This window comes from Lutra lutra, chromosome 13 (genome assembly GCF_902655055.1).
Source record: "Lutra lutra chromosome 13, mLutLut1.2, whole genome shotgun sequence".
NCBI lineage: Eukaryota > Metazoa > Chordata > Mammalia > Carnivora > Mustelidae > Lutra > Lutra lutra.
Genome location: NC_062290.1, coordinates 80,727,792 through 80,755,179, shown reverse-complemented (window position 1 = coordinate 80,755,179; position 27,388 = coordinate 80,727,792). Strand labels below are relative to the sequence as shown.

The window sequence follows — 27,388 nt, the reverse complement described above, 5'->3', positions numbered from 1 at the left end:
TTTTCATGGTGTGGGAGAAGCATATGTGATTGAGGTCTGGGGAAGGTTTCCCACTTTAAAAAACAAAAAATTTTTAAAGACTTTTATTTATTTATTTGACAGAAAGAGAGATCACAAGTAGACAGAGCAGCAGGCAGAGATGGGGGAGCAGGTCCCCTGCTGAGAAGAAAACCTGATGCAGGGCTCGATCTCAGGAACCTGAGATCATGACCTGAGCCGAAGGCAGGGGCTTAACCCACTGAACCACCCATGAACCCCTTAAAAACAAATATAGAAAAAAAATTTTCTCTCCCTTATATTATCTCTTTTCCTCAGAAGGCATCTACTTAGAGGTGGTGGGAAATCATGGTTAAGTACATTGAACTGTGAGCTCAATTATAGGAATTCAAATACTAGTTTGATATTTACTAGTTCTTTTCTCATTGAGGATGATAATCATAGCATCTACCTGCTGGAATTTTTGTGAAAACTATATGGGTTACTACCTGGAAAGAAGTTAGAGAAACATCTGGCCCAAAGTAAGCACTCAATAAATGCTGTTATTAATAATTATATAATTCCTTTTGGGAGGTATTAGCGTTTGTAAGCATGGCACTTGTTGACTGATGCTTACAGCATGCCAATCTTCATGATAAATGCTTATCTCATTTAATCATTACAGCAACCTTATTGGGATACATGTTATTTCCTAATGAGACTCTCTGTTCCCAAGGGGAATGGTCTGTTCACTGCTATAGACCGGATGTCTGGTTCAGAGAAGGTGCTCAATAAAAGTTCTGGATAAGTGATTGGATCTTCATTTGCCAAATGAGGACATTGAGGCTTGCAGACGTTAATTTATATGTGCGTAAGTTTCTTAATGAGTCTTACTATGTGTCTTGCCCAGACGTGGTGATGCCGGGTTTAGGCTCAAAGTCTGTTTGACTCCAAAGTCTGTTTCTCATATCCACTATGCTCACTGACATGAAAAAGATTAATGTCTATTCACACCTCAGAAAAAATTATGTCACCAGATCAGAGGGCCATCTTATTGAGAGCAAGCTGTGGGGCCAATGTGAACTCATTTTCACATCTCCCAACCCCAATAATCATAGTTATCCAGATGGAATTAACTTTGAAATTATATATCAACAGGGCAAGGCTTTATACAGAAGTCACTCAATGAAATAGCTTCACAAGCTGAGTGGGAGGGATTTCTCATTCTCTAGCCTGGGAGGTATTAATGAATGGACATAAGGTAGGCTATCGGGGTTGAGATGTAATAGAGGAATCCCCAGATGTTTAACCCCACGAGCTATTGCTGCCTGATCAAGCAACATCAGAGCCGAAAGGGAAAGTTATAGAGATGATTTGATCTAAGTACCTACTTCATAGATTATGTTATTTTGCTATTGCTGTGCAACAAGTTCCCACAAATTTAGTGCCTTAAAAAACACATATTTATTGCTTCACAGTTTCTGTAGGTCGGAAGTCCAGGTGTGGAGTAACTGGATTTTTCACTCAGGGTCTCATGAGATCATGAGATTGCAACCAAGGAGTCAGGGCTATGATTGTTACCTAGGGCTTGGAGTCCTCTTCCAAGCTCACAGTTGTAGACAGAATCCATTTCCTTGTAGTTGTAGGACCGAGGCTCCTGTTTTCTTGCTAGCTGTCAGGTAGGGACTTCTTTAATCTCCCAGAGAACATCCATTGTTCTCTACTATATAGTATTACATAATCACAAAAGGGATAACTCATCATATTCACAGGTTTCTACCCACACTGAAAAGAGAAAGGATTATACAAAGACAAGGGTCACTGGGGGGTCAACCTAGAATTCTGCCTACCACATACATTGAGAACACAGGCTCCAAAGGACAAATGGACTTAGTTTGTCTGGGTGTGGGGCTTACTAGAGACAGAACTGTATTAATGGCTATTCATCTGGCTCCAAGTTCATCTCTCCATTTGAAACTCAATCATCTTGATTCATAATGCTATATTAGTCAGGATACATTTGGTAGCAAGTGACACAAACTCTAATCAAACTGACTTTACTGGCAAGAAACATTATTGGTTTATAGGGTCAACCACCTGTCTATGACTTCAGGCATCTCTGGATCTATTTTGTAGTTAGGTGTTCCTTCTTATTGCTTTCTTCCCAGTTGGTTCTCCTCATTGTGATGGCAAAGGTAATTGCCAGAACTCCAGGCTTGAATGCTACCAGGTAAGTATGTGCGTTATTGTTATTTTGCTTTTAGGAGTACTTTTTAATCATGATGCCAGTAAATGTTCTGGGGTGGACTCATTGTACCAATCTGTGTCTATACCCATCTCTAAACTGATCACAGTGATTCTTGGTATAGAACACCCAGCTTTGATCAAGGGGGTAGAAGCAGCACCTCTTGAATCAAATGAACTGAGAAACTTAGAAGGTTGATTTCCCAAAGAAAAATAAAGGTGCTGTTAGCCGAAGAGGACAATAGATGTGAGGTTGCCACAAAGCTACCAATAACCTATGTAGGGCTCCCCCTAGTGGAAAGTGGCAGAGAGTGAGAGTGGGGGTAGGGCAAGCCTATTGGAAATAAGGTGTCAAAAGAGAACAGAGTGGAATAAACTGATCATGAAACCACCAAAAGCATGTTTACTAGAGAAACAAGAGAACAAAGTAACCCGATTCTATGAGTTTGAATACCTGGGTTAAAATCATGGGTCCGTGATTGCAAAATATTACTCTTCTGCAAGTCATACTCAGTCCTTGAGCCCATTGTCTTCTATAAAGTGGGGCTTCCTGCCCTGCCTATCTCATCTTTCAGTTATTGCAGAAATGTAAGTCTCCTAAAAACAAAGTAGAACAGTGGAGAAACTATATGAGATTTCAGAAGGGCTTACATATGCTGAATTATTAATTCAAGTAGAAGATTGAAATTGCAATAGGGATAGTCCTTGAGCCTAAGTCAATAGGGTAGTATTTTTATGGACACCTTTTCTAAAAATCCTTCTTAGAAATCATATGCCACCAGGGTAATGACCTAGGCAAGCTAAGGCCTAAGGAAGCTGGAACTTTGGCAACATGAGAGGGAGAGAGAGGACAGAGAGAGAGGAAAAAAGAGAGAGAGAGAGAGAGATGACCAGGAAAACCAGTATGCATGTGTTCATATCCAGAAGTATGCATTCTAATGGCTGGGGGAGGCTGTGAGGGACCAGGAAGGGTATTAGTAGGTAATGGCAAGGCTCCAGAATATTAGTGTGTTTGTTGGAAGAACATAGTCAATAGTTAGGGACACTAAGATCAAGGTTCACTTATGCAAGTAAACATCAAAGGCAGAAAGTAAAGAGTATCAATATAATTAAAGATTGATAGGCTTATGAAGAACTCCTAAATTCCTATTTATTCAATAAATGTTTAGGGTGGTCTCTTCCCCCATAAAGGGTTCAGTAGCACAGTGACTATGGACTTGGAGTCTGTATCAGGATGGCTTGAGTTTGAATCCTGGCTCTGCTCTGTGATATTGGGCAATTTGTTTACTCTTCTCAGTGGTCCTCATCTGAAAATTGGACTAATAGTCACAATAATAGTACTGATATCAAGGACTGTTTGCAGGATGAAAAGAAACAGTGTTTGTGGAGCACACAGAGTGGCCTCTGGGACATAGGGATAGACTAATACATGTTCACTAAATTTTAATGTACTGAGATCTCATCATGAAGATATATTTTTTTGTGCCCATAATTTTTAGTTTTAGCTCAGGAAACATATGAAACAAATACCACCAATAACGTTAATCACAATGATGATACATGTTATGAAAGACGCATTCAGATTTGTGAGAGAACTGGTAGCAGGGGACCTTGGTCTAGGGTCAGGGAAGTGACATTTACCCTGATTCTTCAAGAATCAAGAGCAAGCAGAACTTGACTAGCAATGGAAAGTGGCTTCTGGCAGAGGGAACAGCTACCACAAAGTCCTAGGGGATTAAAAACAAACAAACTGTAAGCTCCAATAATTTGAAGGTGGGGGGTCAGTATGGTTGGAGTGAAGGCTGGGACATAATATTAGAGAGAAAGGTCATGCACAGCCTTGTACAGTTCATGATAAAATTTGTTTTATCCTAATTGAATTGGTAGAGGATATAGCATGTAAACTAAATATTTAAGAATGGGTCAGATTGGGTGATGCAGAAGTGAAGGGTTGCTGGAGAGGGAGAGAGAGAGAGAGAGAGAGAGAGGGAGAGAGAGAATACTAAATGACATATGGCATTTTTATTCAATTAGGAGATACTCATAAAAAACCTAGATGAGAGATGTGGAAGGCTTTAATGTTGCTCATACATAGTAATCACTCAATAAATATTAGTTCTTATTAAGGCAACTGCTTTTAAAACAAAATAAAAATAGCTCTTGATAGGTGTAAAATATTATACTTCATACAGAGGCAAACTTTCTCTCCTCTTAGCTCTTGAAGCATGTCCTATAGACCCTGCATAAACCAGCTACATTCTATGGTGCATTGTGATTATTTGGGGATAAGTATGGCTTGGCAATGGACTTCACGCTCCTAGAAAACAGAGACTAGGAAAGATATATTTCTGAATCTTTTACACAACCTCACCTTCAGTCGGCCCTTAACAAATATGGGCTTCTTTCTGCAGGTGTTCAGTTGAACCCTGAAGCTGAACCTGTTCAGCTGAACCCAAAGCACCCCAGATTAAGGGATTTTAACTCCTTTGAGATTTGACAGAAGTAGTAAACTTAAGCTTTTGAGGCAGCAGCATGTGGCTCAGAGTCCTGCACAAGTAGGTTTAAATCTTATCTTTATTTAAGAAAAGGGAAGTGGAACCCCCATTTCGTCACTGAACATTTATCTATATTTCTTGTCTATTTATAGAAAAAAGGTGGTTTACTTACTTTTTGGTTTGTCTTTTCCAACTTCTTAAGCCCAAACCTGTATGAAGTAACCTACAAAATCTAAGGTCAGGCTGGAGACTGGAAAAGTTATATTCTTTAGAGGTTCTAAAGCTGGGGTCCAGGTGTGGACACTTATGAAAGAGATTGGCAAAAAGGAATTTTATGAGATTCAGTGCAAAATTTTGTGGGCATTTTTGTAAGTATATGTTTCATAAGAGAGAGGGTCTATAGTAATTGTGAGGTTCTAACAAAGGTCTGCAACTCTAAAAATATGACCCAACACTCACCAAATCATCGTGTTGGGAAGACTAAAAAGGAACCATCACATGTCTCATCACATGCCCTTGGGAAAAGGTTCCATTCTAGTATCACTCAAGATCGACAATCGGGAAGTTCTTTCTTAAGTCTACACTAATCCTTTGGCACTTCTTCCCCATGCAAGCCCTTGGTAAATTTAGTGGAAATAGCAAACAGCTGCTCACCAACACCCACCCCAAAGAAAGAACAAGACATTTCTCACATATCTCAAGCTGCCTTAAATGTTCTTTCTTTGGCAAAGAAGAAAAAAAAAGAAATATATTTTTGGCCTCTAAACCTTTTCCCACCCGTGTGTATTTCTGTAGAAATGTTATCCATATGGTTCCGATTGCTTTCTCCATAAGTCATTAGGAATGCTTTGCACTGAGAACTTTTCTGATGACCAGGAGTCTTTGGAGACTTTTTAAAATGGCTCTCTTAGCCTTTCTTCATAGAAACAGGGAAGCTAAACATAGCCAAATGCAAATGAACTAAGACCTGGAAAGGTTGGAGTTTTATTCAAAACTCAGAAGTCATAAGGCTCGGGTGAGTTTTAAATCTGCCCATGCAAAGCCTTCACCTCCTCCTCCAAGGACAAGAATTGATAAATACTCCATTGATAGAGAGAATGCAATGGTCTCAGCCACTTAAGTTGATATTTAGACTTAAATGTGATGACCCCATTAAATTCTAAGGTCTTCCAAACACCCCGAGACTTCCCCCATGACTTGCAGAGGACAAAGTGAAGAGTTTGGACTTAGATTTGGGTGTGGAATTCCTGACTCCATCACATACTAACTAGCTATACCTTGGCATGCTGCTTACATTTTCCAAGCTCTATTTTCCCATGTTGTGAAAATGGGGTCATATTACCTAGCTCAGACCTCACAGCATTTTGAGAATTATAAGAGATCTTTTAGGGAAGACCCAGATGAAATGTCTGGGGCATGGGGAAAGTAAAAAATTCTTCTTCTCTTTCTCACTGTCTAATAGTGGTTGGAACTGGGGTGGTGATGGGAGGTTCTATGCATCCTGAGGGAAATATTGACTATGTGGAGTGGAGGAGAGAAAGATAGGAAAGTGTTCCAGAGTGTTATGCCCCCTCTTTCTAAGTCATCAAGGCCACACCCCATCTTGGGAGATTGATTAAGAGTGAAGAGCTACGAGGAATGAGTCCATACTTGGGTTGTCCTCTGAAGCTGCCCAATGAGGTTGTTTCGGCTGATTTCAGAATGGCATTCCCAGCAGGTCTCCTGTTGTCTACTCTCACTCAGGGAGGCATCTCTGAGCTGAAGAATGATGGAGGAACAGAGAGAAAGGGAGGGAAGAATAAAAGAAAGGGTAGAGGAGAGAGAGAGAGAGGAAGAAGAAGAGGAAGGGGAAGAGGAAGAAGAAGAAGAAGAAGAAGAAGAAGAAGAAGAGGAGGAGGAGGAGGACGAGGAGGACGAGGAGGACGAGGAGGACGAGGAGAAGAAGAAGAAGAAGAAGAGGAAGAAGAAGGAGAGAATGAAAAAAGGAAGGAGGAAGGAACAGGAAGCAGCAACCTGAAGCTTCATACTGTAAAGGATGGGAAATGCAGTGTGTGTTGTGAATGTTTTTCTTTGTGGTTCAAATAAAAAACAGAACAGTCTTGGGAACCACTGCCCAGGTTGTGACCTGGGCAAGAAGCCTAGGGAAGGAAAAAACTGTCCAAGCAGAAAAGTAGAAGTTTCCACTAGGCAGATAGAAGGTCCGCTTTGGTCAGTGGCTGGAGAGCTGTCCGTGGTGCTGATTGCACGTCCTAAGGATTAAAGTAGAGGAGGAGACTCTAACAAGAGATTTGGACAGGCTACTGTAGCTCTCCTCTTCTCTGCCCACCACCCCCTCTCCCCCCGTTTTAGTCCTGCAGTACTGAGTCCCAGGCTCATTATGATTAACACATTCTTTCTCCCCTTTCTCTCTTTTTTCCTTCCTTCCTTGTCAATTAATTTTTCCCCTCAAGTTTTCAATTCCTCACTCAAGAATTTATTTTCCATTTTGTTTCAAGACTTCTCTTCTAATTAGTTCATGCGGCCCTAGATCCTTCTAGGGACCCCTAGTATCATGTCTCTTTCCTAACACCCCTTGAATAATTGTAACATTAATAACAAGAACAATAACAATTACAGATAACGTACTTTGGGCACTCACTAGGTGTCAGGGAGTATTCTAAGTGATTTCCCATAAATTAACTCATTTATATCTTACACCAACCATGCTAGATAGGTAGTTATATTATTCTACTACACAGATGGGAAATTGAGGTTCGAGAGGTCAGTAATTTGGACAAGATCACAGACAGGACTCTAACCATCTAGAGCTGACACTTCTACTGAATCTGTTTTCCTTTAAATTTCTCATCACCTTTTCCTTACTGCTCCGTGCCCCTCCATCCAGTAGCTTCACTGATGTTATCTATCCTTGCCTAAGATTCCAGAGACTAGCAATCTTCATTGCTGATTTTTTTAATTAGAAGAAGGAGGAGGAGGAGGAGAGGAAGAAGAAGGAGGAGGAGGAGGAGAAGGAGAAGAAGAAGAAGAGGAAGAGGAAGAGGAAGAAGAAGAAGAAGAAGAAGAAGAAGAAGAAGAAGAAGAAGAAGAAGAAGAAGAAGAAAAGAGGAGGAGGAGGTGGTGGAGGAGGAGGAAGAAGAAACAGCAAAGTAAGCAAACATACAGAATATGCACTGCGTGAGAATTTAGATTCATTGCTGCTTCTGGGAGAGGCCCCGCGTCAGCAACCGGAGCCTGCACCTAAGGTTAAATTTGGAGTCTTTGGTTCTCTGTATTAATGCCTTAGCCCCCATACCCTCACCCCTTCTCTGCTTCTGGTGGTATCGAGAGAACTTTGCGTCCCATTAGCTTCTCGCTCCTACATCCTGCCCACGTAGAGAAGCACTTGCTTAATTCCGGGAGGTTACGTGGGCTCATGCCTACACATACAGAGAAACAAACAGTCTTAAATACTCTTAGAGAGGCGCACGGATACAAATGGACCCACACAGTCACCTCCCCAGACAAAACCACACTCGGATAGGTACACACAGAATCACTAGCACCCGCATACCCAGCAACACTCAGATACTCGCGACGCACACAGCTACAGACACGCTTAAGACACCACGAATCGGGGTTTGCGCACACACACCGCACACAGTCCCTTTGGGTGCTCATATACGGACACAAGCCACCCTATCCCCAGACCCACGAGACTCCCCAGAGGTTCAGCCTCGGCCCACCCAGGCCGCCCCTCCCTCGGAGAAGGCCTTCTTCTCTCCTCCTCTTCCTTCTCCTCCTCCGCCTAAAGATGTACAAAACACTCCTCAGAATAAACCCAGGCTCTTTGCTCCTCCCTTCCCGCCCCCCGGCAGCCGCTCCCCCATTCATTTTCGCCCGTCGCCGGGTAAGTCCCTCCCCCAGCGTAGCCCGGCCTCCACTGCTCCCCGCCCGGAGACCGCGGCGCACTTGGACTTCCCTCTCCATTCGCTGGCTGCCTCGCTCCCGGTCCCCACGGCTGCGAACTGATCTGGCGCGGGGGGAGGAGGAAAGCGCAGGCGAGCGAGCGAGCGAGAGAGGGAGAGAGCGAGCGAGCCAGAGAGCAAAGCGAGAGCGAGAGAGCCGGGAGGCTGAGGGAGTAGTGACCGCCTTCCGGAGCCTGGATTCATGCCTGTCCTCGGGACCAGCGAAGGGGACTTTAAGGCTGAGTATGAGCCAGGCTGCTAGGAGCCAGGTACCCCCACGCCTGCAGTCCCCGCGCCGTTCCCGGTATGCGAGCTGGACGCCGGGTTCTCCCAAGTTCCCACCGAGCCGAATAAAAAGCGTCCTCCCGCAGCTCTCCGCCAAAGACGGACATTGACTCCAGGTAAGGCGGCGCCAGCCACAGCGCCCGGCAGCCCGGCTGCCCTTGGAGACCGCCCGGACCGCATTCGGGGCGCCCCCGCCCTCCCTGCCCCTCCCCCTCCCGGCACCTTTCGGGTCTTCCGTCGGTCGCCCCGCCGCCTCCAAGTCCTCTCAGGTTCCCGGGAGGGGGAGGGCTCTGTATTCTGGGGCGCCAAGGGTTAAATGCGGGTTTTAGTAAGTGGCGTGTGTGCTCCCCGCGCGCTCCCGACGTGTGTACCATGGTGGGAACTTGATGTGGTGCTAGTGTGTGTTTGCGTGTGCAGCGTCGTTTGCGTTTGATGCGTGTGTTTGTGCTGTGTATGTGTGCAGGGGAGGGGGTAAAGAGAGGTCCTATAACCTACTTATGGCGCGATGTGTGTGTGCATGCTTGTACGTATGTGTTTGTATGTGTGCGCTTGTGTGTCTTCTTAATTAGGTCTCTCCAGCTTACATGGAATGGGATCCTTACTATAGGATCACGTAGCCATCGGGAAACCCGCTGTGGACTTCCTCTCGGCGCTCTAGCCTTGGGGTTTGGGGAGCATTCTAGGGATAAGGATGGCACCTTATTTAGCCCAATATTGGTACCCTTGAAGGAAAATTCCTCCAAACCACGGAGACCTGGTATACTTGGACTCCCCTTTAATATGAAAGAGAAATGGTCAAACCCGGAGGCAATGACATACTGTCACTTTAAATTCTACACTGGCAGGCTCCAGGATTCTGATGGGAATTTGGAGTCACTGGGTAGTGGGTGACAGAGAAAGGGAGAAGTCAGCGGTGGGCTCCTTGTGTGAGGCTGGGTGAGTCTGGGATAGAGTCTACCCTACCTCTCTGTTTGCCATCATAAGAGCGTAAGAGCACCTCCAGCTACTGGTGCTTTTGGGGAGGACCTGGGCAAGTTTGCATGGATCCCCCTAATGGGAAAGGAGAAGAGTCCTCAGGGACCTGCTCATCCATCATAGTTACACAGGATCTTAGAGAAAAATTCAACTGGGGGCAGCTCTGGGTAATATGGAAGGAGATGGATGGGGCACTTCCCTAAGACATTCCTCCTTCCCTACCCTATTTCAGAGAAGCTTGGGAAGCCCCAGGAGAATCTGTTCTTAAACTGTGCCTCCCCATGGCTCTACTAGAGTTAGGAGGAAAATGGGAGAACAGAGAGATTGTGTGTGTGTGTGTGTGTGTGTGTGTGTGTGTGTGTGTGTGTGTCTGTGTGTGTGTGTTTCGGTACTGAGGGAGATCTACAAGGGTGGTGGGTGGGGAACTCATGGCAGAATGTGGCGGTAATTGACTTAAACTGCTGTCGATTTGCACCTCACATCTCTTGCTTGGCTCCAAAATACTGCCAAGGGCACAGGGTCCATGTGGAGAATGTCAGTAAGGAAGACAGTTTGAGTCAAGTCCCTCTTTCCTCTTTCCTCCACCTCCTAGAAGGCTCTTCTGGTAAGTCCCTGGGCTACCATGGCTAGGTCCTGCTAGGTTTGGACTCTGGGGCCAGCCATTGATTCGATTCCCGGATGCCTCTTAAAGGCTTGCCCTACTCAGCAAAAAATGCTGAGTTTTACTGCTGTTAGCATGGCTTCCAGACTCAGCAGCTGTTACTTTCCCAAGGTAAGAAGAGGCAGCCTTTCTGCCGTCAGGCACGGAGGCTGGTGGAGGACAAGGGCTGAGATGCTGGGACAGCCTGTCATGCACCCTGGCTGGCAAGGAGCCACCGAAAAGACCTTTTGGGGAAAAGAAAAGTAGAAATATAATTGTGTTTTTATAAAATATGTGTGTGTCTGTGTGTGTGCATGTGTGCATGCGCATGTGTGCACGTGCGTGCGTATGTGTGTGTGTCTTCTGGAGAGAGATAAAAGCAAACATGTGTTTGCAAGGACCTGCCCTGGCGGGTGGGTGATGATGTTACCTGCAGACACTCGCAGACACATGAGTCTCAGGCCAGAGGCTGATACCTCAGACTGCAGCCTTTACAGGGCCACAAGGAATCTGCTTCAAGAAACTCATGTCAGAGCAGAGCTCCCTGGTTCATTTTTGGTGGTGGGGAGATGGGGGATGGTGAAATCAGAGGAGGAGACCCTGTGATCGGAACTGCTCTCGTTTTATCTCTTTTCCAATTCGTAGACAATTGAAGCTGGTTATTGAAGAACAGACAGGCAGGACTCTGTGGCCCAGAGAGGGGGAGGAGAATTCCATAACATTCTCTAGCAAGTTCATGGTATGCCCAGGCTAGAACCTGTGCTGCCTGACACCCCAATCAATGTCCTTTCCACTCCACCACACTGCCCAGGGACCGTGTGGCTCCCTATTCCCATCCAGCCACTTTGCTCCCACTTAAAACAATCGCTGTCGTCCCTCATCAGACATCTCATTTCAGAGCTGCTCCATCTGGAAACATGACCCCGGAGAGAAAGGGTTCAATACTTTAATCAGTGTCCCCACTAGACAGACAGACAGATACACACACACACAAACAAACACACAGAGAATACACACAGGCAAAGACCCCTACGGACTCTGACTGGGAGACAGAGCCCAGCATAACATCTGGACTCTACCCGAGCTCTTTATTAAGGAATACTTTGCCTTCCAGAGAGCCAAGTGTATGCCCATCTACTGATGCAAATACTTCAGGCAAATTAATTTCTTCATATTCATGAGACTCTTGCCCTGTACAGTGATACCTCCCGTGGTCATGGGAGCATGCCCAAGCACACATGTACACATGCACTCACACACATGTGCACACAGAGATTTAGAAACCCTCCCTACTTGCCATATTCCCCAAAAGGGAATTTCAACCTCCGCACCAAATTGTGTTCCCCTATATAAAGGCATCACCCACACGCGAAGACTGGGACTCATCATTCCAGGGAAGGGGAGAGAGAAAGCCCTGTGAGGCATGGGCTCTAGAGAAGTCAGAACCAAGCCCACGTAAAAGTGTTCCCAGACTCCCTGATGCTCATTTCGGGATGCCGGCGAGCACTGAGAAAAAAAACATGGGGGTTTCAGGCCTATCTGCAATAGAGCCTTTCCACGCAGGCTTTTCCGAGGCTGGATGGCACTTTAGCTCCCAGAAGGGGGAGCTGTGACTCCATTTCAACCAAGGAGAACAGGCTCAGAGATTCCAAATCAGCTGTTGGGCCCCCGTTGAGTTTCCATGGCCCTGCTCAGGCTGCAGTGAATGTATCTGGAATGGTGCAGGTGGGGACTTTAAAAACCCCTCTCCCCTGGACAGTCCAAATAAAATGCCCGGGTGCTTGCAAGAGTTTACGCTCTTGACCCCTAAGTCTTAGGTTTCTCTGGAAGGTCTTTGCCCATGGCGCCTTTGGTTGTGTGAGGAGACATCCTGATTGACATCCTCTAGCTTGTTCCCTCCCAGTTCCTTAGATGAAATCACCAGGATATAGCACCTGAACAGGCCTCTAAGGTTAGACATAACCTGCCCTTCTCTCCCTGTGTTCCCTTTGCTAAAATTCAAAGATTAACGAATGGGTCACTGAACTTCCGGTAATCATATTAAAGACAAAATGGGGGTCAGGTGAAAAGGACAGATTATCAAATGTCATTCTCCAAATAATCCCCCTTGTTGTTTTCTTTTCTAACCCCTTCTGCAAGGAGTACTTTTCTCCTTTCTCTCTCTCTCTTAGCGTCAGCTTCTACTTTTAAAAAACTCACTGATATTTTAACATCCAACCCAAATGACCCTTCCAAGAAGTCTTCCCAAAATCTTATTTGGGAATAAATCTCTTTCTCCCCTGTTCTCTCATATAATTTTGTCTGAGACTTTTATTTTAGCTTGGGTCTCTGTTTGGCCTATTTTATAGCTCCATGGATATATGCATGGCTTGCCCTCTTCAATATGGTCTTGGTAAGAGCATTTTTTTTTTTTTTAATCTTCAGGGACTGACACATAGTAGTTGCTCTATGAATGTTTGCTGTTGCATTTTGAGTCCAGTCTCCATAACAGCTGTCATGTCTCTCTCTCTCTCACTCTTTCTCCTTCCAATAATTGTTTCAAGTTCATGCAAAACAATACAATCATGCCGCCTATACCATCAATATAGGAATGTCAATGATGATACAGATGGGTGGAATTAAGCCCTACTTAGAAGTGAACTTTGCCCTACTATGTTCCAGGGTCTTTAGTTTTCTTCTCATTTAATCTTACTTTCCACCCAGTGGGGCAGATAGAAGAAGAAGTCCTTTCATAGAAGAAGAAAATGAAACTCATGCTGGCTGGGTCTCTTGTCCAAGGTCACGTGACCAGCCCAACTAGACTTAGAACCTAACTCCCCCTTTCTTCAACATTTCTGCTCTTTCTGGTGGACCACTGTGTTAATGGTAACCATTGTGGGTGACCAACGGGACTGGGTTGTTCAGCGGATTTTAGTATAGCTCAGGGCACAGTATTAATTCTTTGAAATCGATGTTCTGAAGGAGTCATGGAGCCATTTGATCAAAGAATCTCAGTGTTTTAAGGTTTCTCATTAACTGGACCCTTTTCCTTATTTGAGAACTATGAATCCTTTCTGTGATACTCATAACCCACTCAGTCTAATCTTTAGTACTTTTATTAATGGCGAAGTCATTATCACACAAACCAGCCTATGCTGTAGAGGGAGAGCTTTGTTGGATGTTTTCTCGCTGTGACCCTATATCTGCTTTTTGTCCGTAAGTCTCTGAAATCATACAACACAAATATAATTCTCTTCTAATTGTCAGTTCTTTCCATATTGTGGAAGCATAATCATATGATCACTAGTATTCTCCTTCTGGAGGCCCTATTGCCACAGCCCTGTGTCCTGTAACACTTGTTTGGGTCCCTCGCCAAGCTGGTTGTTGATCTCTGGGCATTCTCTGGGCGTTCTCTAGTTGATCACACTTAGAGGGTTTAAATACCGCAAAAGGGGGATGGTTATCTACAATTGAGTAAGGTTTAACAGGGGAATTGATTCATCCATTTATTCAACAAATGTTAATTAGGTGACGACCATTTTTCAAGCATTGCTCTAGACCAGTGCTATCAAGTAGACCTTTCTGTGGTAATGGATATGTTCTCTGTATTGTGTGCTATGGTAGCCACTAAGCACATGTGACTCTGAGCACTTGAAATGTGGCTAGTGTTACTGATGAACTGAGTTTGTTTGTTTGTTTGTTTTTAAGGTTGTATTTATTTATTTGGGAGAGAGAAAGAAAGCATGAGCCAGGGAGTGGCAGAGGGAGAGGGAGAAACAGTCCCCATTGAGCAGGGAGCTGGACGCAGGGCTCTGTCCCAAGACCCCAAGATCATGACCTGAGCCGAAGACAGATGCTTAACCAACTGAGCCACCCAGGCGCCCCATGAACTGAGCTTTTAATTGAATCCAATTTTAATTTTAATTAGTTAGTTATCTGTGTTAGTTATCTTTTAATTAGACTAGTTATCTGTGATGAGTATCTTCCGTATTGGGCCGCACAGATCTGGACATTGAAGATGTAGAATGAACAGGGTCCTCTTTTTGTGGAGCTCAGAGTCTCGTGGGGAGAGATGGGTAATAAATGAGTAAACAAATGGATAGGCAAAATAACTTCACATCATAGTAAATGCCATGCAAATAATTAGGAATGTGGACGATGTGACTTTAGCTAGGGTAGCCAGGGGAGACTTCTCTGGGGGCGTGCCACTGGAGCTGGTTTAGGTGAGAAGAAGCTAGCCGTGTGGCAGAGACAGCAAAGATAAAGTCACTGAACATGTGCAAGCTTAGGAGAGCCAAGCGATCTTGTGGCTAGAGCTCGCAAGTGAGAAAAAGAATGTCATGAGATGGAAATAAGAAAGGTAGGCGGGGCCAGATCAAAAGGCCTTGTCAAAGCTGCAGGAATAAAAAGTCTAGAATTCCACCACCATCTCCCGCCCATAAAATGCCCTTGCTTAGGGAGTGGGCAGCCCAAGGACTGAGCTGAGAAGTGAGTAGAGATTGACAGGAGCTCAGCATCAAGTGCCCTTGACAGGTTTCCATCTTGTCCATTAAAAAATAATAATAATAATAAAGATTTATGTATTTGAGAGAGAGCATGCCTGCTCACATGAAGGGGGTTGTGGGGAGGAGCAGAGGGGGAGAGAATCTCCAACAGACTCCCCACTGAGCACAGAGCCGACGTGAAGCTCCATCTCAGGTCCCTGAGATCATGATCAGAGATGAAAACAGGAGTCAGGTGCTCAACCTACTGAGACACCCTCATCTTGTCCATTTTTAATCCTTCATTTCAATGAGTTCTTTTCACCTTAATTTCTAGTCCTGTTCTGGGTGTTGCACACTCCGGACACCTTCAGCTCTAAAGGGAGGGGAAGAACTGGACGGAGGTTATGGATAGAAAAGAGGGAAGAGAATGAATACTTGAAGAGAAAGGTATTGAAATGAAGTTTGGTAAAATAAAGTGAAAGTTGGCATTGCCTTATCAGCAAATATTTATTGGGTATCTAGTCCCGGAAAGAGCATGAATAAAGCCCCGGAAAGACCTTGGTGGAGCCGGTGAAGAAACCATCCAGGTGCTGGCATTCTAACAGAGGAGGTCTGCAAATGGTCATTCATGGTAGAGGGACAAGTGTCATTTCAGAAGTCTATGAGAGGATGAGGAAGGTAAAGAGGAGAGGAAGACACCAGTGGTGATGGGGATGATGAGGAGGAAGATGACGGAGACCATAAGGTCTGGAGATCAAGAGGACATACCTTTTCATTGTCTATCTCCATTAATTTTAAATGTCACATAGTAAGAGCACAGGGGCTCAGGGCCCCCGATTCTAACCCTAGCTCCTATCCTTGTATTTCTGGACCACCTTAAGAACCTATCTGCCCCAATTTGGTCTTGCCTTCTGCAAGTCGAGAAGGACCAGACAGTGCCCTGCCTCACCGAAGGGCTTTGCCCCAGCTCAGTGAAATACTGCATGACTAAGATCTTGCAAGGGCACAGAGAGACAGCGTGTGATGGCCATGCTTCATCAGAATGTTTTGATATGGTCTCAAAAATGAGCAAATCGAGCAGAAGTCACACCTCAGGGCACAGACTGTGAGTCCAGACATGGGGACTGAGTGGGAGGGATGTGCCACTATTGTAACTCTTCATATCAGAGCGATTAAGTGGTAGCATGAAATCCACTGTCCTCCTGGAACGCAGTAGCCTGAAAAGGCTGCCTAGAAATCCATAGACAGTCCTTGTTACTGAGGGGGCCAAGAAGACAATTAAGAAGATAATGAGGCTGAGGAAAAGTGAAATTAATTTCTTTTTTTCATATGTGGGCGAGGGGGATCTTTGTATCTCAAAGGAAATGTGTTTTTGGAGATTGCAGGTGACCTTAAGGAGAATAGATTGGACAAGACGGAGTGTGAGAGAGTTTGAAGGGGTGAATTACTGGGCCTGTGTGCTACCAGTGGAGGCCACGCATGGGAATAGCAAGCTGGTACGGACACCAAATAGATCATTTGGAACAAATCCTATTCCCAGTGTGCAGAGATTTTCTCACAGGGCATAGAGCCATATACAATGGTGTCTGGGCCACTTTGGGAGCAGCTAAGACTGTATCCCCCTCCATGGGTGAGGAGGTAGATTCATAAGGCAATTAACAAAAGCAAGATGCAATCATTTTTGTGTAAATTGCAAAGGTTGAAGCTGTGGGGCTCCAAGTAAATGGCCCATCTGAACAGCTAGAACCCTTTGTAAGGGTTAACCCAATACTGGCCCGGAGGGGTTTCTGAAATATAATTCATCCAGCCTTTCAAAGGTCCTGCAAATGAGCCAGGGGGAAGCTCAGTGAGAAATAATGGGGGTAACATGGAGTGGCCGAGTTACAGACACCAAGCTGATTCAGATGGAGGAGGGCAGACATTTAAGACATACGATTGCTTCCAAGCAGTCAGCTCACCTATCTCCATTCTAAGAATTAGCAGTCCACAAAAGTGGATGAAATTCTGGGGGGCTGTGGAATTCATAGACACTCCAGAAGCCCCAAGATTAAGCTGCAGGAGCATTCTGAGGACTGTGACAGGGACGTCTGCCTTAAGTAAGTACGTTTCAGTCTTTGGTAGTGGAGAAGCTAAATTTCTCATGGAATCCGGTGGGCTCTGAGTTTACAGACATATGAGTGGGGGAGGACCTACAAGAGTCCTGGCTGATGGTATAAAAAACATCTGCACAGAGCAGAAGGGCCATTAAAAAAAGAAAATCAGTGCTTTGGTATGTTTAGGAATGGAGGGGAAAACTTGAAAAATCGATTACCTGGCAGGGGGTAGTAACACAGTTTTTCTGCTGAGACAAATTTCGGAGGCAAGACTGTCAGAGAGGAAGTGGTTCTCATCGAATGCCATTGCCAGAGATGGCTGAGGCAAAGGAGGGCTGAGCAGGGTCATAAAGAATTTTATTCTAAATGCTTATCAACAGGACAGCATCATTCAAAGTCCAGCGAAGCCTGACAAATGATTCCTGAAAATATTAGATCAGACTCAGCTTTACCTGCGCTCTCCTCTTCTTCCTGATGTTGGGAATTATGCATTTAGGCAGAACATAGGATGGGATTTGAGGGGATTCTGGAAAGATCTTCACCTACAGTATAGAGGTAGCTGAAATGTCACAATGACAAAGCCATTCTTGGAGTGGGAGAGTGTCCGTGCCAAGCACGTCCTATATCCTCTCTGCTATAACGGGTACTTGTTATAGATATCTTGTTGAATATTCTGAAAGAGCTCATGCATGGGTGGCATCACCCTTGTTCTAGCGATGAGGAAACCAGGGCACAGCACAGTGATGTCACTTGTCCTGGGCCACCCACAGAGTCAATGATAGTGTGGAGGATTTGGACTATTTCTGTCTGACTTGAAAGTATTGTGGTTGAAAGCTTTAATGCTGGAGTGTGAATGCCCCCTCTACCACTCTCTAGGTCTGTGACCTTGGCCAGATTACCTGATCTTTCTGCGCCAGCTTCCTCTTCTACAGAATGAAGAGGACTGTACTGACCACCATACAGATATTGTGGGGTTTAGTGAGTTGATATGGTGTTTGAACAATGACTGGCAGACCATCAATGTTACATAAACATTATTATTACTTGTTATTATTACTATACCCTGTTGCATTAGATTAAATGTTGCCCAGGCTGGTAGGTATGCTTTCTGGCTGGAAGTGCTCTGTAGGAGACATTACCACCAGGTTCAAGGCCTTACCTTGAAAATGAGCTTCCTTAATCATTTTTACCAATCCCCCTCCCCTAAGATGGCAATGTGAGACCAGCAGTTAGGGGAGAGATTGAGAGCCCAGGAAAAGGCATGGAAGGATATAAAATCAAAATGACTGGGGCAGATTTTGTATTCTCTATCTTACTATGGGTTAGAAACCAGTTATAGATAGCCATCAGAGCTGAAAGTCACCTTCAATAGAGTCTAGATGAAATTTCTCTCACTCTTTTACCTATACATTTTTTTCCTCTTCAGCATCAAAGTGTATCCAAGTTGGTTCTAGTACCTGGACCCCTGTAGCCCACATCCTTGCACTTCTGGGTTTGCTTTTCTAGGCTGTGAGACTGGGGGTTCCACAGGTGCATATGGGAGAGCATGACTGATAGCACGCTCCATGCTCTGGTGTGAACCATGTTCATCTTCCTCCTGGTGTGAACCATGTTCATCTTCCTCCTCCTCTTGGTTCCCATCTTCCTTATCGGCATCATTTATTTTACCAAGTGCTTTAGTGTCTTAGCATGTATTCTCACTGAATCTTCACAGTCTCACTCTAACAGTGTAACTATTCTCCCCATTTTCCAGATGAGGACTGTGGGGCTCGGAGGTGAAAGGATTTGCCCCATGATGTGTGATAAACAATAGCATTGGGTCTCAAACCTGTATCAGCAGACACTGAGGGTTAACATCCTTTCATTGAACTGTCCTCCCTGCATCTATCTGCCCATCTAAGGCATGGTCTGGCCCCTGGTGGCTTGGTGGCTTCCCCAAATCAAGGTTGATCATTGCCTCTTGTCTCCATTGTCTTTGGCCAGGTCCACTGTGGCAAATCTTCAGCCATTCTGTCACGCAGGCCCTGCCCTCAATCCCAGTCTTGTAGGATTCTTAATGAGAGAAGCATCTATCAATCCCAGTCTTGTAGGCTCCTAAATGAGAGAGGCATCTATCTTGCATGTTCCAGGAAATGTTATAAATGGCGCCTACCGGAGGGAGGCTTCTTAAATCTCCTCAATAACCTGCATTTTGCTTTCTCTCCTTCTTTATCTGTCAGCATCTTCTACCTCCTTCTGAATATCTTCTACCCTTCCAGGGTTTTCTGCCTGCCAAGTTCATAGCCTCTTAAAATAGTAATTTAACTTCACAATGCCTCAGTAGGAAACCTTAGCTGGGTGTGTTTATTTGTACCCTTAAGTTGTGGAAGTTTAAATGCTGCTCAGACCAGGACCAGTCGTCATAGAAAAGCTACTTTCTAGCTCTGGGCCAGAGCCAAGAACCAAGACGTTACTTTTCTTTGGAATAGAATCACTAAAGGCACCTCTGGAAACAGTAGCACTTTGAAAAAGCATCTCAGGAAATGGCAGGATGGAGGTGGTGAGAATTGTTGTAGCCAGATGCTGCAAGAGAAGTGATGTGTATATATCTGATCTCTCTCTTCACACACACACACACACACACACACACACACACACACACACACACAAGGAATATTGGTATTAGGAGAAAAACAACACAGACAGAGAAGTTCCCCATGCTGAAAAATAAATTAATTATACGTGCCCAGGTAGGTGAACAAGAAATTTTATTGAGTGTTTGGGATAAAAGAAAAAAGAAAAGAAATAACAGAACAAAGTGTATCATGGGATCTCTACAATCACTAAGGATACGGAGCACATTTTTCACTTAGAAAGCCGAATGAAGACCAGGAACGTGATCCGTAAACAGGGGCTACCAACAATACCTCCCCGCGAGCTTGGCTGTGTGAATGGAGCATCCCATGTGTAAAGTACTTAGTGACAGGTCCCAGGGGCTCAATATATGGCACTCATGATGATATTTATCGACATGGGCATATTTTTGATGAGCTATTAAGTTAAAAAATATATATGTTAGGATATATTAGGCATAGCCTGCTCTTTTATAAGATGCTCCTGGATATTGGGTGGGTTCTCTTTGGGTGAGAGATTATGAGTGAGCGTGAGTCTTTTATATTTTACTTGTATTGCCTAATATCTCTAATGCATGTGCATTCCGTGGGTAATGAATATTTTAAGTAGTAGGATGTGGGGGACCAGCGAGCAGTTATTGGTGGGAAGAGGAGCAGAGGCACATCCTTTAATGTAAAGTTTGCTAAATTTCTGAGTCACTTGTCCTAAATCACATTTAAATGGACTAAGGGTTTTTTTGTTTTTGTTTGTTTTTTGTTTGTTTTTTTTGTTTGTTTGTTTTTTCCTTTTCTTTTTTTACTTGACCTTGGCTGGAGCAGGCTACTCATAAAAAACAAAGATTTGGTAAATGGTTTCTACTTTCTAACACATGTTAAAGTAACTATCGCACCCTTAAAAGGAAAGCTGCAGCACATTTGTGTCACCTCAAATCGTTTTGTGTTTGGTTGTACTTTGTTGCTGTGATTTGGAAAGCATGGATTTGGTGTGGCTGTCACCTTGACATCAGAAGACTTTTGTTCTTACTCCATCTTTGTTTTTAATGTTGGGCAAGGAGGGCCACCATGGGAGTAGGAGAGAGGCATGGGACAGGTGAGACGGCCACCTCACCATCTGTACCAGAGCAGCCACTTCTTCTGCTTTGCTTTATTACTTTCTTTTGTTTAAGAGTTGAATAAAGAGTTCCAAGACTCTAAAAAATGACTTGACTTTATTGGCTGAAACGTTAAAAGGACTCTAAGGTGAAAAAAAAAAAGACTCTAAGGTGGACTTAAAAATGACAGATTTTGTCCTAGATTAAGTCATCGTACGAAGCTCTTCAGGAGACCACATATGACTGACATATCCCCAAGGGTTTAGGAGGAACAGAAAGCATATGTGAGCCTCTGTCTTAGCCACCTTTGTCATCACAATGTATGACCTACATAATTGCCATCAACAGATTAAATGAATTAAACAAAGTGTGAGCTATATTCAAGGCAGCCTCTTATAGAAATGAAATATTTCCATAGGAAAACTTAGGAGTGAATGCATGCTAATTCATGTTGCCTTGGGATGGGTGGTGTCTTTAGAGGGAGGGATCTGTACTTGTGGAAGTGAAAAAGGGGACGTTCCAGGTAGGGCAAATTGTAGGCACAAAGACACGACACCCAGCTTAGATCTCTTTTTCATCACAGAACCATAGAATGTTAGAACTGAACCAGTAGAGTCCTTAAGATCCATTGTGTTCCACCTACCTCTTTTTGCAGATAAGGAAACAAAGACCCTGACAGGGAGAGTGTCATGGTGAAGGCCATAGTCTTTATTAGTAGGGACGCTCAACTAGAACCCCAGATTGCTGACTCCCAGACAGCAATCATTCCATCAGCAGAACATTTTCCTATCCTATCCTGTGGTGCACTAGATCTTCAGAAACTCCAAGGAAAGGTCAAATACCTTTGGGAGATGCTTCATGGTCTACCCTATTCCTGAAAATCCGGTTATATATAAGCAAATTCAAGTTTCCAACAAAGTTCTTTGATAGAGGGAGATTTTCAAACTAATTCAAGCTTTCTCAAAGTTATTTGACCACAAAATTTCAACTTTCTGCATTTTTCACTTAATTCTTATTAATAATTCTTTATAGCTTACTTTAGGAGACTCTACACTAGACAAATATATCTTCCATTGAAAAATCAGAATATTATGTATATGGAAAAATATTTTATAAGCAATTCTGATGGTCGTATTTTTAAAATTATTATAAGAACAATAGGGAAGTTTCCCAGATTTAATGTTTCACATTCCTCCCTCATTCCCTCCTGTCTCTTCCTCTCTCACTCACTCTCTCCATCCTTCCCTCTCTTCCTCTGTCTGTCTTTCCTTCCTTCCCTTCTTCCCTCTTTCCTTCCTTCCGTCCTTCATCCCTTTTCTTCCTTATCATCTTACTTTCTTGCTTTATTTGTCTCTCTCCTTATTTTCCTCCTTTATCTCTCTTAGCCTATTCCTGCTTTCTTCCCATTCTTTTTTTTTTTTTTCCCAAAAAACCACATTTCTTTTTGAGGAGTTACTATGTTCCAGATTCTGGACCATCTGTGATGAATAGGACATTTTCCTGATCTAAAGCTCTTGCCAGTTTGATGAGGAAACAGATGTGCAAACTGAGATAATACAGAGTAACTGCTGCTGAAATTAGAACACAGGCAGCGTGTTAGGAAATGGAAGGGAGGTCTGTCTGCTTAAGCCATGGAGGTTGTATAGCCAGTTGGGTAGATGGAAAAAGGACATTCCAAGTGGACAGTGGGAGAGGAAGTAGTTCAGCGGGACTGGAAAACATGCTCAGGGTGAAGCTGGAAAAAAATAACCTTGGACTGGACTATATAAAGCCTTAAAACTCATATTAAGTAATATGTTTCTAGAAAATTACCAGTAACTCTTAAGAAAAGGATTAGCATGACTAGATCTAGGATTAAGACAAGAGGAAGGGAGAGGGTGTTTGGTGGCCCTTTGGCAGGTTATGGTTCACATGACACATGGATGACCTTCCAGGGTAAGACAGTGGCAAGGAAGTAGACACACTGCAGAAATACTGTGGTGTGTGACAAAGGGGAAGGAGGGGTTACGGATGGCTCCCTCCAAGGTTGTGCCAGATCTAGTCCTGCTCTCTAAATAGTGTTTCCAGAAACAGCAGGGTCTCAATTATCTCACCGTGGGCTGTGAAATTCTAAAAAAAAAAAAATAATAAAAAAGTCTCAAAACAAAATTAAGTTTAATTTGCTTTAATTGAAAAATAAACACATGCCACATACAGCACTCTCAAGAGGAGGGAAAAAAAAGGATTAAAAATGAAAGGAACAGTTGGGTGTGGTAGGCCCTCAATTATTGGAAATCCTGAAATGAGAATTGGCTTGGACTGAGAAAATGAATTCATAGTGAAAGTCAGTAATGGGAAGTAGAAGCTTTCTGTCCGGGTAGCAGTTTTCTGGAGGTCTTGTGAAGTGGTTATTTTTTTTTTTTTTAAGATTTTATTTATTTATTTGACAGAGAGAGATCACAAGCAGGCAGAGAGGCAGGCAGAGAGACAGGAGGAAGCAGGCTCCCTGCTGAGCAGAGAGCCCGATGCGGGACTCGATCCCAGGACTCCGAGATCACGACCTGAGCCGAAGGCAGCGGCTTAACCCACTGAGCCACCCAGGCGCCCGTGAAGTGGTTATTTTTAAATTATTGTTAAGAACATTCATTTATAAGGCAGGAGAAGAAGGAGAGCTGAATGTGGAGCAAGACAATTTGAGTTTGATCCTTTCTCTTTCACTTTAATTGTGTGGCCTTTGGTAAGTCGTTTTTGGCTTTAGTCTCGTCATTTGTAGAAGGGGGATAATAATCTGTCCATCACTGGATTCCTGTGGGGATTGTGTGATTCATGTACGTGGAAGTTCAAACATATTGGTAAAAGGTGATGGAGAAGGACAAGCAGAAGGAAGAGGAGGAGAGCTGGAGGAAGGATCCAGACAAGAAGGAAGAGGAAGGATACTAGAGTGAATCCAATAGTGCATGACATTTATTGAGAGCCTCTGTGTTCTGGCCTTGTGTTAGATGCTGAGGGGTAAGATGGCCAAAAACAGCTGAGCCTTGCCTCTACAGCACCTGTCTTCTAGCAGCAAATATTCTCATCTCTAGATAGGCCATAGAATAAAGTCAGGAAAAGAGACTGAGCTAAGGGTGTTATTTGGAAAGCCTTGAGATGTGAGTTAGGAGCTCTTGTTTTAAATAGGCATTTTTTTCTCTGTTCACAACCACTCTGCCTCCCCTGTACTTTGACTCTGGCTTAGGTTCTGCCTGTCTCACGGACAAGAGTCTGCTAATCACATTTGGAGGTAATGGGGGCTTGGAATTGTAAGCTCAAAGTGTCAGATTCTTATAATATTGGCATCTTAGAATCACAGTTGTAGAATTTTAAGATCTATCAAAACTTGGAATCAGAGAATCTTAGAATAATAAAAGCTAATGTCAAAATCTCATAGAGTCATAGAACATAATATTCATGGAATATAAAAATCAACTCTTAGTACCATCACATCTTAAAAATCACAGAATCATGAAATTAGAGTCTTTGAGAAGAGAATGGCATTTTATGGTTGTCTGGTCCACCCTCCTTCCCAATTCATGGAAAATACTAATATAGCATTAAAAATACAAACACTCATAAGAATCTTTGTATAGGAAAAAGGTGGCCCTAAAGGAAATCTAAAGCTTAATAATGTTAATGGTGAATATATTGTCCAAGGGACAGTGATCATGGACACAGATGGAGTTTCTGAACATTATCAAAGGTTTGGTGAGGTGATGGTTGACTTTACTGACACCTAAAACGAACACTTACTATAATAGGAAGCTCAAAACAAATAGGAATTAATATTTTTGCTCACTGACCATCCCTGCTGTAATTATTCATGTGGGCCAATGTAGCCATGGTGTCGTTTTAGAAACATAGTCCCCTAATTATCGGCCCTCTTGTTTTGGACAGTGAACTTGAGGAGGGTAGGAGTGATAGGGGATTCTCTATAACGTCTATGAGGTTTCTAGAAAAGTCTTTCGCATCCTAGGCCTCTCAGGCACCCCGTCTTATTGTCTTTTCTCTCGGAGCTTCCCCTCGTATTCACATGGTAACCTATTATTGTAACCTGTCCTTGCTTGTGTTTTCTCTGAAGTATTGGCTTTGGCTGCCAAGGCTTTTTCTTTTTCTTTTCTTTCTTTCTTTTTTTTTTTTTTTAAACCTGGTATCCATTTTGTATGTAGTAATTGTTCCCTCCATATTCTCTCACAGGACCTCAGATCCAGCGGTATATTTTGACAGGTGCAGGAAGAACCTGGCTTAAAGAAATGTAGAGTATGTAGAGGTTTTTGCTTTATGTCACGGAAGCTGCGCGTGCGCATGCGCGGGCGGGGCCAGGAGTGCGTACGTGTGTGTGTGTGTGTGTGTGTTTGTGTGTCTGTGTTCATGTGCACGCACACACGCGCATGTGTTGCTTTCCTAAACTGTGAGTCTGGATCTTCTTCACGTGAGCATGAGGTTGCATTTGAATGTACTCACGGGTTCTTAGGTGCCCTTGTGTGGGGATAAACTTGTGTGGAAACGAACGTGTTTTGAATAGGTAAGATATGTAAATGAATCTGTGGCACTTGACATACATTTATTGAGCATCTACAGTGTTTCTGACAATGAAGTAAGTGTTTTCATGGATGGTAATATATTTGATTTTACAACTATGAAGTAGTTATGGTAGATATTACAGTTTCAATTTTGAAGATGTGTCAACTAAGGCTCTTAGAATTGAAGTGATCGGGGCTGGTATTTGAAATGGAGTCTTTTTATTAAAGACTTTGTTTATGCGTTTTAGGTCTGAACGTACTGGTGTGTGAGTGAATACGTGTGTGTGTGTGTGTGCGTGTGTGTGTATTCGCACACATCCATATGTTCATGGACGTGTGGGGGTGCATGCGTTCCTCGTCCTCATATGCATTTCTTAAAATGCATGGATGTGTAAAGAGTTGAATATATGTAGCAAAATGTATGCACCAGCTAAAGCCCTAATCATCCAGCGAAGTACATCTGAGGAGTAGGTATGGGGGTGAGGAGACTGTGGGTTGTGTGAGCAGTGCGGGAAGAACATCCAAGAGGCAGAGGATGGGCAGCTCGGTATCCATTTATCCACAGTGCTGACGTGGCTCTGTGCTTTGCAGGGATCCTTCACCACAAATTATTAACCCCTGAGGGCATTTTTTTCAAAATCCTTTGAAAAGCGTCTGCATGTGTCGATGTCAGGCGTCTCAAGACCAGAGTTTGTGAAATGCTCATCTAGATATTAAAGCCGGATTAAGAGAAGAAGAAGAGGGAGCAAAAGGCGGCCCATGCCAGGGATGCTTGTGATACAGAAACTTAAGGTGACAGGAAGCTTCTTTGCGGTTGCTTCAGCAGGTGCAGGGAGAGTAAAAACCTGCAGATGATTTCTCCTGTGTTCCACTCCCATTATTTCACCCAGAGCCCGCAAGAAGTCTCAGGCCCTGTTTTCCTGTTTTGCAGATGACATGATTGACACTCGGGGCTACGTGATTTTCTCTTAGTCACGCAGCAACAGAGCCGGGGTTTGAACCCAGGTTTTCCTGCGTGTGTGATTTCCCTCCCCCATGCCGGTCCTCACGGTTTCCTTTAGCCTATGACCCGAACCCACGTAAATCTCAAGCTGTCCGACACCCAGCCAAGCCACATAAACATTCCGGATTCACTGCGTTGACGCTTCGAGGGGCTGAAATAGAACTTTGAAATTCTCCTTCACTTTTAATTAAAAAAAGATTTAGGCTAACCCTGGGTTTCCACTTCTGTTTAACTGCGACCGCTTTTAACCGTTGCTGTATTTTTATTGTTGCAAGTGTGACGCACCGATCCATCTTCCTTGTAACGCTTCGCGGTTTCTGCTCCATCTGTTGAAGAGAAAACATTTGCAGAAATCTCTCGGCTCCTCTCCAAGGGCTGAAACTTCAGTTGTAGCAAGGAATGCAGTGCAGGAAATGGGGTTGGCCATCGGTGAAATCAAGGGATTGGCAAAGTCTGTTCCTAGGATCTTTCCGATTATCATTTTCCCAAAGTAAAGCTTCTCCCAAGTGCCCGGCCAGCACTGCTGTGTTCCCCTGCCTGCATCTAGGAGTATGCCGGACCCTCCACATTTAGGTTTTACCACTCTCATTTACAATGGAACCGTCGATTCTGTTCTTTTTGACTGTGCCTGATTCTACATTTTAAAAAAAATTTTTGATAAACTATCATTAGTTCTTTTTTAAAATCATTTTTTTTTTTAAGATCTTATTTATTTATTTGACAGAGAGAGACACAGCGAGAGAGGGAACACAAGGAGGGGGAGTGGCAGAGTGAGAAGCAGGCTTCCCACCAAGCAGGGAGCCTGATGCAAGGCTCTATCCCAGGACCCTGGGACCGGGATCTGAGCCAAAGGCAGATGCCCAAGGACTGAGCCACCCAGGCGCCCCTAAAATCATTAATTCTTAATAATGACAACATTTGGTGTGGAAGGGGCATTGGACTTGGCGTTGGTAGACTTGAGTTCACGTCCTTATTTTGTTGTGTTTTAACCTGGCAAGTCACTCCAACTCTTGAGCCTGGATTTGCTGGGAA

At 43.9% G+C, this 27,388-nt stretch overlaps 1 protein-coding gene across 1 annotated transcript in view; it reads left to right on the top strand.

The window, feature by feature from the left end:
• Nucleotides 1-8,926: 8,926 nt before the first annotated feature.
• Nucleotides 8,927-27,388, top strand: part of BRINP1 (BMP/retinoic acid inducible neural specific 1) — a 173,265-nt gene continuing 154,803 nt past the window's right edge. The window contains exon 1 of the mRNA XM_047700951.1: nt 8,927-9,060. The gene's annotated coding sequence lies outside the window, so the exon portion shown is untranslated. The remainder of the gene's footprint in view (nt 9,061-27,388) is intronic.